Here is a 16,864-nt window from a genome sequence, read left to right as displayed (position 1 = left end):
CTGTTAGTCATGATGACTTGATATAAGTGAACAGGCACACTATACTTGCATGTTAGCACATGCATGCCATGCTTGTGAGAACAAGCATTCTATAAGGTATGTTCATCTTTCCTTTTAAGGAAATATTTAGCAGGTTCAAGATCATTAATATTGTTATTCTTTGACATGTCACCATGCCCAAAAAATGGGTATAACATTTTCCCCCTAAGTCAGCTTTCGTGCTTTGCACAATTCTGACTTAGTTATGTAAACAACTGCCCCTTTCTTTTTTTGTTATACATGCAAGTGACATTTAACGTGAATAGTTTTTCCTTTTTATAGTTGTGTTCGCTTTATATAGGTGTAGTTGCACAAATAGGTAGCTTCTAACCTCCTGCCTTAGCTACACGAACAGATGGCTTTTTACCTTCTTCCTTAGCTACACAAACATATGGCCTTTGACCTCTTTCCTTAGCTACGCGAATGGGATTTTCTTTGAAAATGCAAACGAACAAAATTTGCATTGAAAATGTAAACGAACAGAATCTGTATTTAAAATGAAAACGAACAAGATCTACTTTGAAGATGCAAATGAACGGGATTTTATTTGAAGATGCAATGAATAGGATTAGCTTTGAAAATGAAAATGAGCATGATTTCAAAATTTGCTTTGAAGATGCAAACGAATAGGATTTTCTTTGAAAATGCATACGAACAAGGACATACCATTATGGGCGAACAGACTTGCCATTATGGGCGAACAGGCTATTCCTGGTAGCTTTGTTAGGCTCCGAGCATGCACTTCTTTTTAGTTCGCCTAGTACAGGCTACTATGGATGAACCAACTTGTCTTTTATTTCTTTAATTATGTTCCCATATTGTGTACACATTTGGGTGAACATGCCAATCTCATGGTTGGGCGAACAAAAGTAGAAAATCCATTCAAGGATAAGCGAACATAATTGAAGGTTATTCTTAACTGATAACGATCAAAATTTTGAATATATGCTCTAGTGTGATAATGATCAGAATTTGAGGTTATCTTTTTTTCTGAAAGACTGTGGGCGAACAACCTTATTTATCTACTTGTTGTTCCCTTACGACCTTTATTCTCATTTTTCCTTCACAGATAGGCAAACTGATTCTTTTTCCTTCATGATCAAGCAAACAGACTCTTTTGCCTTAATGGTCAAGCAAACATACTTTTTTGCCTTCATGATCAACAGACTCTTTTGTCTTCATGGTTAAATGAACATAATCTTATTCACGAGATTTTGATATGTTCTCATCTCGTTTTTATAGTAGGGTGAACAGAACTCTATTTAAAAAAAAATTGTAGAAAATATTTTCTTGGGTTCTCTCCTATACCGTATGTGCCCCCTAAGTGATTGAAAAATCTTGGTGCTTGATCACTTGTTACATCGTGCTTGGGTGCATATAAATGTTCTACTAGTTTATAGTAAAGCAAGACTAGCTAGTAGAATTCTTTTATCAACAACTTAGGCTAACCGAATCACAGTGCTCACTTCATGTATATAGACATAGATGAACAGGCTATGATATGCGAACATGTTCCATGTTGGTACATGTTCTTGAACTTCTAAGGTTTTTGTTTTCCCAATGTAGAAGAATAGTATTGTCAGATTGCCTTTCATAGTTTCCAATCTCTTCTTTTCATGTTTGTTTTTGTGACATGCAAATTGGCGAACAAGTTGAAAAAAAGTTATTTCTTTTATGAATATCCATGGGTGAGCAGGCTTCTCTTTGTAGGAACAGAGTTGAAGGTTACTCCTCCAACTAGTGGGTGATCAATTTTGAAGTTTTCCTCTTTTCTAATAGTGATCAGATTATGAGGTTATCTTCTTACTAACAGCGAGAAGAATTCGAAGTTATCATCGATCACAGCTCAAGGTTTTCTTATTTTCTGAGGATGCTTATGAGTTGATTTTATCTTCTCGGTTTGTGCCTGGTTCAACCAGGTTTAATTTTTTTCTTAACAACTACCTATTAGTATTCAGGTCATGTACCTGGTTAGGACCAGGTTTTTATTTCTTAATAGCCTACCTGTTATCATTCAGGCCTCGTACTTAGTTAGGATCAAGGTTTTATAGCTTAATAGCTTACCTGTTATTTTTCAAGCCTTGTACCTCGTTAGGACCAGGGTTTTATAGCTTAATAGCTTACCTATTATTATTCAAACCTTGTACCTGGTTAGGACCAGGATTTTATAGCTTGATAGCTTACCTATTATTATTCAGGTCTTGTACTTGGTTAGGACCAGGATATCATAGCTTTGAGTTTTTCATGTTTTTTTCTTAAGTTTCATTTGGAATCATATGATAACTGGATTTATTGTTGGGTTTTATGCCCTTATAAAACCATGTCGTACATGTAACACGATTTCATATTGTCAATAAAAGTAGTAGAAATTATTTAGTTTGACAACCGTATTGCTTGCTTGTTTTATTACATGATTATTGAAATAATACAAACATTTATAAAATCCCGAACATATGGATAGTTACAATTATAGTCACAATGGATTATAGTTGTAATTATATGTTCAAAAGAACGAATCCTAAGATTATATTAGTGTATTAGATTTTCACTGATTAGGCAATCTACGATATGATCTACTTACACATTCGGGGTGTGATGTCTTCTCCAAGGCATTGACCAAGTAGATAAGATCAAATGTATTTGGTTACATCGGACTAGGACCGATATTGATGATTGATTGATAAATAAGTATCGTTGTTATCGAATCTAATCAATGTCACAACGTTGACCATAGGTTAAGTCGATCTAAATTATGAGTGATAATATTCTGCTAATTATATTATTTAAATCTTTTGACTTGTTCACTACCAGCTTACCCTACGATCTAGCCCATACTTACATCTTGGAGATTTAATAGTGTAATTTTGTGGGAGTATTATTCATAGATATGAAATCGATAACTTCTATATGAGAAGTGAAAAGATGATTTCCTTAATTGCTTTGTTCAAAAGGTTAAATGATTGAGATCTCATTTCTGTGATTAAGTTCACGAAAATATCATTTATAATGAACTTAGTGGGAGTTAAGAATAAAATACTGATGAGGGGTAAAATTGTAATTTGCACCCATCTCGTTAGTAAGTCATCGATAGAGGATTGACTGACTGTAATGGTTATAACAATGGATAACATATTTATGGTTTGAAAAATGCGTTCTATGAATTTAAGAGTTCAATTCTGAGTCTATAGTGGGGTCATGAGAAATTAATAAGGTAGTGAAATTATTTGTAAATAAATTCACGGTAACTTATTGGAGCTTGATTTCATGGATCCTTGGTCCCCGCATCACCTTTGAGTAAATCATCTATAATGTCTCAATTAATTGATTTAATTATCAATTAGGATTTTTAAAGTTAACAATGTCAATTTTGGAAAATTTACAAAGATGTGAGATTTAGAGAATAAAAGAGAATCTTTTGGTAAATTTATTAATATTGATAAATAGGTGTCAATATAAATAAATAATATTAAATCAAGTTTCAAATTATAATTAGTTAATTTGAATAAAGATTTAATTGATTAATTAAAATAAATAAATAAATAAAAGGTTTTGAATTTATGCTCAATTGGAATTTAAATTCAAAATAAAGAAATTGGGCCCAAGTTCATTTGTGTGAACCCAAGGCTTTTATTTTTTGTTTATTATTTTTAATTAATTTAAATTTAAATAAAGTCCATAAAGTTGTCTATATAAGGAATATAATATCTAGGGTTTTCATAAGGAAGTGAGTTTCAGTTGATTCATTGGGTAAGTGAAAACCTAGATAGTCTAACCTTTCTTGGCCACTCTCTCTTCTTCTTCTCTTCTAGATCTCGATCTCATGTATTGAGAACCAGCCCACACTAGTTCTAGGTTGATCAAAGGCTTGGTGAGGAAGACTGTGTTGTTGATCTAGTTCAATCTCTTGATAATACTCTGCTACAGAAAGGAATCAAGGGTTAGAGAGACTGAAGGAAGGAGTTGTTCCAGTTCCGCTGAGTTTTTACTTTACTCTGTATTTATATCAATTTCATAGGAGCATGTTCTAGGAATTTGCATGTTTGTTTGATAATATGTAAATCACATGAAAATAAATAAAGATCATGCAATAAGTATTTCCAACAATTGTACTAGCTCGATTTTCATTTCCAAAATTCACCTTTATACTAACTTGAATTTTTCAAAGCTTGATTGCGTTATTTAAACGTCCAAGTACGTCTACTTGTTTCGTTAATTCTCACAATAATTTTGCATACTTATTTAAACATATAAGTATGATGAGCTTATATCTACTGTAACGCCCTGGATAGCCAAGACCGCTACAATGTGTGTTCATAAAGGTGCAGGACTTGCTAATCAAGCCATTTAGTTAAAACGTGATACTAAAACCACTAATGAGCTAGGGTTAAAAGGTTTTGGTCTCAAAAGTGTACATCCTATATAACAAAACATTTTATACATGGGATCCCAAAAAGGAACAGCGAACGAAATTCAAATTACAAAATTTCCAAGGCTTAAACAACTATTAGCCATTCTAAGGCAAAACAGACATATCTGGTTCCCCAGTTCCTGCCTTCCCCTCAACCGTGGCGGCTGAGCAGCTGGTCATGTACATTCAGCTCGCAGAGCTCTCCAAGTCAGGGCTGATCAAGTTTGCCCTTGCCTTTACCTGCACCACGTGGCTCCCGTGAGCCAAGGCCCAGCAAGAAAACATAATATGCATCACAAACAACAATAACAAATGAATAATCCTTTAAGCATGATCAAACACTTAACACTCATATTAATCACATAGCATGTATTCAGAATCAAAGATGCAACTAAGCATTAATAACGATCAAGTTACATGATAATCAGGGCCCACAACTTAGGCCGCACCCTCTATTTACCCCACTGACTCCGGCCCGCTTAAACCGAGCTCAGTGCATAATAAGCTGTCCTCGGCTACCAGTGGCCGAGCCACGCCCTGTGTGCTAGTGTAACCTTGGGCACTCTTAGGCCGTGGTTTACTGTTTACATGGCATAATACCATCCTTTCCGAGCATATATAATAGGGAACCCTTAGTCCCATTACAAATACATAACCGGGTGCATTTTTCTTACCTTTAATTTCCAAGTTCACCGACTACAGACAACGTCTCTCGAGCACGATCCGTTTCCCAAGACCAAGCTTAACACCTGGTCACAACCAAGGTAATGGATTCCATTAATATTCAAATAAAGGTTTCTGGGTACAATTCTAGCTTTCGGGACATCGAATTCCACCAAACACGGTGGTGGAATCGATCCCGAGCACCCTAGGTTAGGTTCCCGCGCTTAAAATTCCCAAAAGATCAAAAATGCACCTAAGGGCTGTGGCCCCAGAAACCTAGTCGCGGCCCGCCCCTGAAACAAAAACCAAGCCCCTCAGAAGGCAGACACACGCCGCGACCCTGCCCTGTGGCGCCGCGGTGCTCCCGTTCGGCCGAGCCTCCCTAGCTCCTTTGCTTCGTAGGGCCGCAGCGCTCTAGAACAGAGTCGCGGCCTACCCTTTCGTGCCCAGAAAATCCACCACTTCTAACATCGTAACCTTATTCAAAACCACACCAAAGCACCCTAATACCAAAACCCATTAATCACAAGACTTTTAGCACGATTCTAACAGCATAATCCAACAGAAATCCGGCTTAAAAACTCATTAAAACTCCACTTTGAATTCTGAAACCCAGCAACTAAAGAACTCATAAACCAATCATGCAAACTTAGAATTTAAGCTCTAAAATACGAATTGAAGCTTACCTTCTTTGATGGACCACTTCCTTAACAATTTCTGAGCTAAAACCCAAGCTTCTCAGCTTCAATCTTAAACATCAAAACCATAAACACCTTAATATTCAGCCAAAACTCATAATTCTAACACCCAAAAACAAAACTAAATTCTTACCTTGGCCTTGGTTGAGTGCTCCTTGGTTAGAGCTGAGCTAATTCCTCAAACTTCAGCTCAAATCACAAGATTTCCAGCTGAATTCACCTTGGTTTCCTATATCTTTCTTGAGAGAGAAGAGAGAAGAGAAGAGGAACTATTAAAGGGTCGGTTTATCTCTTTTGTTCCACTGGTTTCTATTTTGTTAAGTCTAACCTTGGTTAATTAAATCAATCCCGAGGCTCGGGGTGCCGAAAACGTCCCCGAGGGCAAAATGGTAAAATTCCCCAATATTCCCGCCTAAGCTTCCTAACCTCAAATATATCTCCATATATTTATTTCCATAACCTGATAACCCAAATAATTATCTAGTTCCCAAAATACCCCTTGACTTGCCCCAAGTCAAACATTAAGCCCCGTTGTGACTTTCCCGCTAACTGGCTCCCTAAGATCGCCTCAAGTCGCACGCTGCAGACTTACCCACATAATAATGTGGTTCTCACAGATATAACATTTAACCACAATTACATTCACATAACCATTCAAACATGATTATCATATAATCATGCATTAAATCAATAAACTCACACATAAACAAATTATGCCGTCCCGACACACTAATCAGGGCCCTTGAGCCATAACAGTAATTTTGGGTCGTTATAACTATCGCCTCCTACTGAGAATTTCGTCCTCGAAATTTACCTAAATAGCTTAGGATACTGATCCCGCGTCACTGCCTCTAACTCCTAGGTCGCTTCCTCGACCCTGCTATTTTTCCACATCACTTTAACTAAGGAAATCGTCTTATTCCATAGAACTTTGTCCTTCCGATCCAAAATCTGAACTGGTCGCTCTTCATAGGACAAATCTATTTGTAACTCCAAGTCCTCATACTTCAGCACATGTGTCGTATCCGAAACATACTTCCGCAACATGGAGACATGGAATACATCATGAACCCCTGACAGCGACGGTGGCAAGGCCAACCTGTAAGCCACCTGTCCAATCCTTTCTAGAATCTCGAAAGGTCCAACAAACCGAGGGCTCAACTTGCCCTTTACCCCAAATCTCCTCACCCCTCTCAATGGTGAAACTCACAGAAACACGTGGTCCCCAACCTGGAACTCCACATCCCTACGCTTAGGATCAGCGTAGCTTTTCTGCCTACTCTGCGAGGCAAGCATTCTGGCTCGAATCTTCTCAATATCTTTATTATTCTTCTGAAGCATATATGGCCCTAAATACTTCCTCTCACCCATCTCATCCCAATGAATGGTTAATCTACACTTTCTCCCATATAACATTTCATAAGGAGCCACTCTAATCGTGGATTGATAACTGTTATTATACGAGAACTCAATCAATGGTAGATACTTACTCCAAGATCCCTCGAAATCAATCACACACACCCTAAGCATGTCCTCCAACACCTGAATCAACCTCTCAGACTGTCCATCAGTTTGAGGATGGAAAGTTGTGCTAAAGTTCAACTGGGTCCCCATAGCTCTCTGCAGAGCTCCCCAAAACTTAGAGGTAAAGATGGGATCTCGATCAGATACAATAGACTTTGGAATCCCATGGAGATGAACTATCTCCCTCACATACAACTCTGCATACTGTTCCGCTATATAGGTCGACTTCACTAGCAGAAAATGAGCTGACTTGGTGTATCTGTCTACTATCACCCACACCGAGTCACAAAGTCCCACTGTCCTAGGTAGTCCTCCTACAAAATCCATCATGATGTCCTCCCACTTCTACTTTGGGATACCCAAAGGCTGAAGCAATCCCGCTGGCTGTTGATGCTCGGCCTTTACCTGTTGACATGTCAAACATATAGACACATATTCCACCACATCCTTCTTCATCCCGGGCCACCAATATAATGTCCATAGATCCTGATACATCTTCGTGATACCCGGATGAAGCAAGTATGGCGCAGTGTGAGACTCATCCAGTATCTCTCGTCTGATCCCCTCATCTGCCGAAACTTAAACCCGTCCCTGATATCGAAGCATACCAGCCTCAGAAAACAGAATAATCCTTAGCTGTCCCAACTAAGACATGCTACCTAACATCTTGCAACTGCGCATCCATCAATTATCCCTCATTGATCCTCTCTAGTAGGGTCGACTGCAAGGTAATATTAGCTAATTGGCCCACCACCAATTCTATCTTTGCCCTGGCCATCTCATCAGCTAACTCTCTCGAGATCTGGGTGGAACTGTACAATTGTCCTGGGCCCCTCCGGCTCAATGCATCTGCGAAAACATTGGCTTTCCCTGGGTGATACAGAATATCACAATCATAGTCCTTAACTAACTCTAGCCAACGGCTTTGCCTCATATTCAGATCTTTCTGGGTGAAGAAGTACTTCAATCTCTTATGGTCAGTGTATATCTCACACTTTTCCCCATACAGTTAATGACGCCACACCTTCAGTGCGAATACCACTGCTGCTAGTTCCAAATCATGAGTAGGATACCGTTGTTCATACTCCTTCAGCTGCCGTGATGCATAAGTTATAACTTTCTCATTCTACATCAGCACGCAGCCTAAACCCATCCTCGATGCATCACAGTAAACAACAAACTTTCCTTCCTCCGAAGGAAGGCTCAGCACAGGTGCAAAAATAAGACGTCGCTTCAACTCTTGGAAACTGTTCTCACACTTCTCTGACCAAACAAACCTCTGATTCTTTCTTGTCAATTCTGTCATTGGTGAAGAAATCTTTGAGAACCCCTCCACAAACCGCCTGTAATAACCTTCCAACCCAAGGAAACTCCGCACCTTCGAGGCGTTCCTTGGCCTCGGCCAATCTCTCACTGCTTCCACCTTGGACGGATCCACCTTAATCCTTTCTACACCAACTATGCCCAAGGAAAGTCATCTCTGGTAACCAAAATTCACACTTCTTAAACTTAGCATATAACTAGTGTTCCTTTAATCTCTGTAAAACCTATCGAAGATGCTGCTCATGCTCTGCCTCTGAACTAGAGTATACTAAAATGTCATCGATGAAGACAATGATGAACTGATCCAAGAAGTCCTTGAACACCCTGTTCATCAAATCCATAAAAGTTTCCGGGGCATTGGTCAAACCAAAATACATGACCAAGAACTCATAGTGCCCATATCGCATCCGGAAGGCCGTCTTCGGTATATCCTCATCCTTGATCCTCAGCTGGTGATAACTAGATCGTAGATCAATCTTTGAGAACACCGTCTTTCCCTACAATTGATCGAATAGGTCATCAATCCTCAGTAGAGGATACTCATTCTTGATAGTCAACTTGTTCAATTCCCTGTAAGCTATACACATCCTCAATGTCCCGTCCTTCTTCTTAACAAATAACACTGGAGTGCCCCATGGTGAGTAACTAGGAGTGATGAATCCCAAATCCAGAAGCTCCTACAGATGTATCTTTAGTTCCTTTAGCTCTGCCAGTACCATTCTATATGGTGTCCTTGATACTGGCTCTGTCCCCAGTGCTAATTCAATCTCAAACTGTATCTCCCTGCGCGGCGACAACCCTGGTAGATCCTCAGGAAATACGTCTAAAAACTCACACACCAATCTGGTCTCTTCCGGTCCTGGTGACATAACCCTAGTGGTATCCACTACACTAGCCAAAAAACCTATGCATCACCCCTACAACAAGTCTCTGGCTCTCAATGCTGAAATCATGGGTACGCGGGGTCCACATACCGCACCCACAAAGACAAAAGGATCCTCGCCCTCAAGCTCGAAAGTCACCATCTTCTTCCTGCAGTCAATAGTAGCCCCATATCTGAACAACCAGTCCATCCCTAAAATCATATCAAAATCCTCCATGTCTAACTCAATCAGATCCACCGAAAGTTCCCTACTATCAACCATCACTGGCAGTGCCCTAATCAATTTCCTAGAAATTACCAGTACCCCTGTAGGCAATAAAGTCCCAAACCCGGCAGTCCGATATTCACTAGGTCTACACAATCTATCAATCACTTTACTATAAACAAAGGAATGTGTAGCACCAGAATCAATCAATACGGTAAAAGGAGAGCCAGCGCTAGAAAGATGACTTGTCACTACCGAGGGACTAGCCTCAGCCTCAGCCTCAGCCTCTGCCTTTGTCAAAGTGAATACTCGAGCTGGAGTCTAGCTATCCACCTTTCCTGCTTCACCTTTCTTCACTGTTGGGCAGTCTTTCCTGAGATGCCCCACTGTTCCGCACACAAAACAAGCTTTGGCCCGACATTCGCCTAGGTGACGCCTTCTACACCTCGGGCACTCTGGATAGGTCTGCCCTGCCTCGCCGCCACCCTGATGGCCACCCTGACCACCCCGACCCCTCCTATCAGGACCAACAACGATCGAAGTGTCAGGGGTCTTTCTCTTAAAGTCACTAGGGCCTCCGCCCCTACCTGTCCCTGAATAAGGAGGCACCACTCTGCGGCCCTCGCACCTCACCGCAATTTCCCTCCAAATCTTATTCTCCACTTTCTCAGCGGTAAGAGCCTCCTCAATGACCTGGGCATAAGTTATTCCTCCAGGTACCGTTGTAATCCTAACATCCCGGGCTATCATAGCATTAAGCCCCCTGACAAATCTATCCTGCCTAGCAGCATCAGTAGGCACAAGATCTGGTGCAAACTTCGCAAGCCTGTCAAATTTTAGGGCATACTCAGTAACAGTCATATTTCCCTGCACCAAACCCACAAACTCATTAACTTTTGCTGCCCTCACGACAACATTATAATATTTCTGGCTGAACAAGTCCTTAAATCCTTCCCAACTCAGAGTAGTGACATCCCTGGTCTGTGAAGCCACCTCCCACCAAATGTGGGCATCCTCCCTCAACATATACGTTGCACAGGCCACTCTATCATGTCCCTCTATCCTCATAAAATCCAGGATAGTAGTAATCATAGTCATCCATTGCTCAGCCTTTAGTGGATCAGGTCCTCCCTCAAAGATTGGGGGTTGCTGCTTCCTGAACCGCTCATATAACGGCTCCCACCTGTTCCCAATCTCTCCCGATTGTGCAACTGGTACAACTACAGGAGGTACAATAAGGGCAGCACTCTCTGATGGAGCCTGTTGTCGTAGTAGACGAATCTGTTCATCTTGGCTCTGTAATCGAGCTTGCATATCTGCCATAAGTTGCTGCCAGTTCTCAGGGACTGGCGGAGGAATCTGGCCCTGGTCGTCACCCCTGGTCCCAGACATAGTGCCGGCTAGTTGCGTAGATTTTCTTGGATGCATAGTTATCCAAGTTAATCTGCAATCAACGACTCGGCAGTTAGACCATGATGACAGGGCAAAAGCTTCTCCAAAATCCATCAAAGGAACATAACCAATCACAAACATTCAGAATATAGGCATTCATCCACATGCATCGACTACTAATAAGCATGCCCCAACATTACCACACCACAGCTAAGATAAAAGCATTCACCAATACACAATATACAGTTAATCATTCAAATATTCATTTACATGCACTACGATGCTGATAAGCATGCCTTAATATTTCCATACAGCAGTCAAGGGCCAGGCCCTATCAGTATCTCATGCTTCCTATTGATCCAATAAATAATAACATTCGTAATTCATTCCAAACATACAAGCATATATGCACATATACACATTACCATACCCTGAATTGAGCTTGTCTCTAGCAGCGAATGTACATGTCCAGCCGGTCTTCAAGAACCCTTAAACCTAGGACGCTCTGATACCAAGTTGTAAGGCCCTGGATAACCAAGACCGCTACAATGTGTGTTTATAAAGGTGCAGGACTTGCTAATCAAGGCATTTAGTTAAAACGTGATACTAAAACCACTAATGAGCTAGGGTTAAAAGGTTTTGGTCTCAAAAGTGTACATTCTAAAAAACAAAACATTTTATACATGGGATCCCAAAAAGGAATAGAGATCGAAAGTCAGATTACAAAATTTCCAAGGTTTAAACAACTATTAGCCATTCTAAGGCAAACACAGACATTTCTGGTTCCCCTGTTCCTGCCTTCCCCTCAACCATGGCGGTTGAGCAGCTGGTCATGTACATTCAGCTCACAGAGCTCTCCAAGTCAGGGCTGATCAAGTTTTCCCTTGCCTTTACTTACACCACATAGCACCTGTGAGCCAAGGCCCAACAAGAAAACATAATATGCATCACAAACAACAATAACAAATGAATAATCCTTTAAGCATGATCAAACACTTAACACTCATATTAATCACATAGCATGTATTCATAATCAAAGATGCAACTAAGCATTAATAACGAACAAGTTACATGATAATCAAGGCCAACAACTTAGGCCGCACCCTCTATTTACCCCACTGACTCCGGCCCGCTTAAACCGAGCTCAGTGCATAATAAGCTGTCCTCGGCTACCAGTGGCCGAGCCGCGCCCTGTGCGCTAGTGTAACCTTAGGCACTCTTAGGCCGTGGTTTACTGTTTACATGGCATAATACCATCCTTTCAGAGCATATATAATAGGGAACCCTTAGTCCCATTACAAATACACAACCGGGTGCATTTTTCTTACCTTTAATTTCCATGTTCACCGACTACAAGCGACGTCTCAAGAGCACGATCCACTTCCCGAGCCCTAGCTTAACACCTAGTCACAACCAAGGTAATGGATTCCATTAATATTCAAATAAAGGTTTCCGGGTACAATTCTAGCTTCCGGGACATCGAATTCCACAAAACACGGTGGTGGAATCGATCCCGAGCACCCTAGGTTAGGTTCCTGCGCTTAAAATTCCCAAAAGATCAAAAATGCACCTAAGGATTGCAGCCCCTGAAACCTAGCCGTGGCCCACCCCTGAAATAGAAACCAAGCCCCTTAGAAGGCAGACACACGCCGCGACTCTGCCTTGTGGCGCCGCGGCGCTCCCCTTCGGCCGAGCCTCCCTGGCTCCTTTACTTCGTAGGGCCGCAACGCTCTAGAACAGAGTCGCGGCCTATCCCTTCGTGCCCAGAAAATCCACCATTTCTAACATCCTAACCTTATACAAAACCACCCCAAAGCTCCCTAATACCAAAACCCATTAATCACTATACTTTTAGCACGATTCTAACAGCATAATCCAATAGAAATCCAGCTTAAAAACTCATTAAAACTCCACTTTGAATTCTGAAACCCAGCAACTAAAAAACTCATAAACCAGTCATGCAAACTTAGAATTTAAGCTCTAAACTACGAATTGAAGCTTACCTTCTTTGATGGACCACTTCCTTAACAACTTCTGAGCTAAAACCCAAGCTTCTCAGCTTCAATCTTAAACATCAAAACCATAAACACCTTAATATTCAGCCAAAACTCATAATTCTAACACCCAAAAACAAAACTCAATTCTTACCTTGGCCTTGGTTGAGTGCTCCTTGGTTAGAGCTGAGCTAATTCCTCAAACTTTAACTCAAATCACAAGATTTACAGCTGAATTCACCTTGGTTTCCTATAGCTTTCTTGAGAGAGAAGAGAGAAGATGAGAGAAACTATTAAAGGGTCAGTTTATCTCTTTTGTTCCACTGGTTTCTGTTTTGTTAAGTCTAACCTTGGTTAATTAAATCAATCCCGAGGCTTGGGGTGCTGGAAATGTCCCCGAGGGCAAAATGGTAAAATTCCCCAATATTCCCGCCTAAGCTTCCTAACCTCAAATATATCTCCATATATTTATTTCCATAACCTGATAACCCAAATAATTATCTAGTTCCCGGAATACCCCTTGACTTGCTCCAAGTCAAACATTAAGCCCCGTTGTGACTTTCCCGCTTACTGGCTCCCTAAGATCGCCTCAAATCGCACGCTGCAGACTTACCCACATAATAATGTGGTTCGCACAGATATAACATTTAACCACATTTACATTCATATAACCATTCAACACATGCTTATCATATAATCATGCATTAAATCAATAAACTCACACATAAACCAATTATGCCCTCCCGGCACACTAATCAGGGCCCTTAAACCATAACAGTAATTTTGGGTCGTTACATCTACTCCCAACTCATACTCTTGTATTCATAGAAACATGGTAGGCTTAAAATATTAATTAAAAAAAAATTTCACAAAAATAATTCTAATATTGTGCCTTTTGATACTCGGTTATCTCCACAGTTCAAATTTTTTTTCCAAAAGTTCAAGACAACCTTTTTTTTAAGTTGTGTAGATTTTTTATGAGCTCGTGGTATGGTTATATCCAACACCTATATGCCCCCCAAGTAACCAAGTTATAAATCTTGGGTTGTTTTTAGCTTGGGTTCGAGCTGGTTTATAATGTAGAATTCAAAGTTGTCCTCTTTCCTGATTATAATCAGAATTCGAGGTTATCTTCTTTTCTGATCATGATCTCTTTATGAAACAGTCTTTAACAGTGATCGCTTTGAGAAGTGATCTTTGTTCATACCCCTAGTAGGTTTGGTTATACCAGGTATGCAACCAGAATATCCCCTTAAGGTCTGTCTTCGGGGTTCGGCTCGCAAGTTGATCTCTTAGGAGCATCTCCATTTATTCTCCTTCCAATTTGGGGCCGACTCTTCACTTGTTTCTTTGATAGGAGATTAGCTTGGTAAACCCCGAGCTGGAGAAAGGTGCTAGATTAGAGATGAAAGGATGAAAAGGCTACCAGAATTTTTCAAGCGAGTTTACATGCTTTGACATTTTTTTACATTGTTGAATGAACAAGCTTGCTTCTTACTTGCATTTTTTTGTTTGTTTATGATATACATAGTTAGGCAAACTGACTTGTCTTTGGGTTGGTGTGGTCATGACTCTGAGGTGAGCACTGGAATTCATATTCCTTGCTTTCTTTATGTAGATGTGTGAAGATGTGAAAATGTGTTCCAATCTACTTGTGTGTGAAAAGTTAGTATTATGTTCGTTTTTTTTACAAGGCAGCATAGGAATGCACTATAAACGAACAACTCCTTTGATTCTTCTTTCGACTCTGTTCGTTCCATGTGTAAGCATAAGCTAGAATAACTATGCATTGCCATCATATTGTAATTCTTCAATCTTTGTTGGATGTCTAATGCAAGTCAATTCAAAGATTACTTGTTAAAGTTAGCTCGGGTGACAAGTTCAAGTCAGTTTGAAGACACCTTGTTTAACTCAGATCGGGAGTTATCTGGATAATGCGTATCGATCAGCTCGAAAACTCATCAACAAAGATTGTAGGCTTTTCCTTGGAATGTCTTCATAAAGTCATGTTCACCCTATGTGTGAATGCATGGGCGAACAGGTTTCATCCAAAGGTGAAACGAGCAGAAAAAACTTTTGAGCTGTGTTCATAAGCTTTTGGTCCAACCATCTTTACTTAGTCCGGATCACCCCTCACACGTGCAAACAGAGTTTTTGTGGTGACCTCGAAATGTTTCGAGCATAATCTTCCTTTCTTGTTCGCTTAGCATAGGCTATAATGAGCGAAAAAGATATCCTTTGGTTTGCTCGAAAAATAGCTCGAAGATAAATTAATAGATCCACCTCGAATGACATGTATAAGTCAGCTCAAATAATGTGTGCTAATTCGCTCAAAGCTTCATCAACAAGTTTGCAAGTTTGAAACGGAACTTGAGCGTGTCAAATCTTTCGAGCCATGCTCATTTAGTCATGTTCACCCCATGTATGAATGCATGGGCGAGTTGGTTTCCTCTTGGGGATGAAAACTTGAAACAACGTTGAAACGAGCCGCATCTTGCTAATTTTCTTTATGAAAAATTCTAAGGTAGGGGTATGAGTTTTTCCATATTAGTAAGGGCATTATTATTTTTCTACAAGAGAAGAATTTACAATTCAATTTTTTTATAAGGTGGTGCACATTATAATTATAGCAAATATTCCATCAATTTTTTGAAAATTCTGAATAATTTATTTTGTCAAAATCAGGGTTCAAAAATTATGTTTCGCACGTAACTATTTTTCTTTTTTATACGTGTAGAATAAATTTTTATAATCTTGATTTCAGCACCGTAAATTATTCAAAATTTATTGAAAACTGATAGGATGTTTGTTATAGTTACAATGTACACCACAATATATATATTTTTTGTTATAATCTCTATATGCCAAAAAAGTGACGCCCCTACCGGTAGAGTCAAAACCCATGCCCCTACACTAGTATTATAATGGTTGGTCAAACGAATATATAATATTTTTTAATCTCTCATGCTATCATGTTGCTGCCGATAACAATTCTTAAAAAATGAGTGTTAAGAAGACTCTCTAGGCTACTCTCTATTGCACTCTCTCTTTAATTTAATGACATGTGTCATCTTTTAAACAATGTCTATTTTTACAAAATAATGAGTCGTGATATTTATATTTTATTACAATTGTGCCACCATCAAACACTTATTTTATTTTTCTATATTAACAAGATAAACTCCTTATCATTTCCATTACTCATTACCATATTTTAAAGAAGAACACGTTCAAATTAACCAAATATTATGTGAAGTTTTGCTTCTTTCTTTGAATTCATAATCTATTGATGAAGAGCTCCACCACTTCTTTAAGAGGATTTCAAGTATGCATACTGATTTTCATCAAATTTTTAAATATATTATGAATAATACAAATAATATACAATTTGTTGTTATTTCTTTTAAATAAATTCATATAACTATTTTATTTTTCTTATTTAAATATTTATAAAAAAAAGTGTTTCCATTTTATTATTGAAATGTGTAGTTTCGATTTTATTACCATTATTATTTTGACCGTGAATTTTTTTTAGTAGTGGATATCTATTAGTTAGTTATATATTATTTACTCTTCTTTTAATACGAGGAAATTACATTTTATATGAGATTTTTAATAGAGTGTACAAAAATATAGTTTTTTTAAAAAAAAAAAAGTTAATCTATGGCTTTTTTTTAAGAATTTTCACTTTTATGGGTTTATTTTCCCATATTTTTGTATAAAAGTTGATTTATG

This window comes from Humulus lupulus, chromosome 5 (assembly GCF_963169125.1).
Source record: "Humulus lupulus chromosome 5, drHumLupu1.1, whole genome shotgun sequence".
Classification (NCBI taxonomy): domain Eukaryota; kingdom Viridiplantae; phylum Streptophyta; class Magnoliopsida; order Rosales; family Cannabaceae; genus Humulus; species Humulus lupulus.
The sequence above is the reverse complement of the archived record's forward strand: the minus strand, read 5'-3'. Positions refer to the sequence as shown.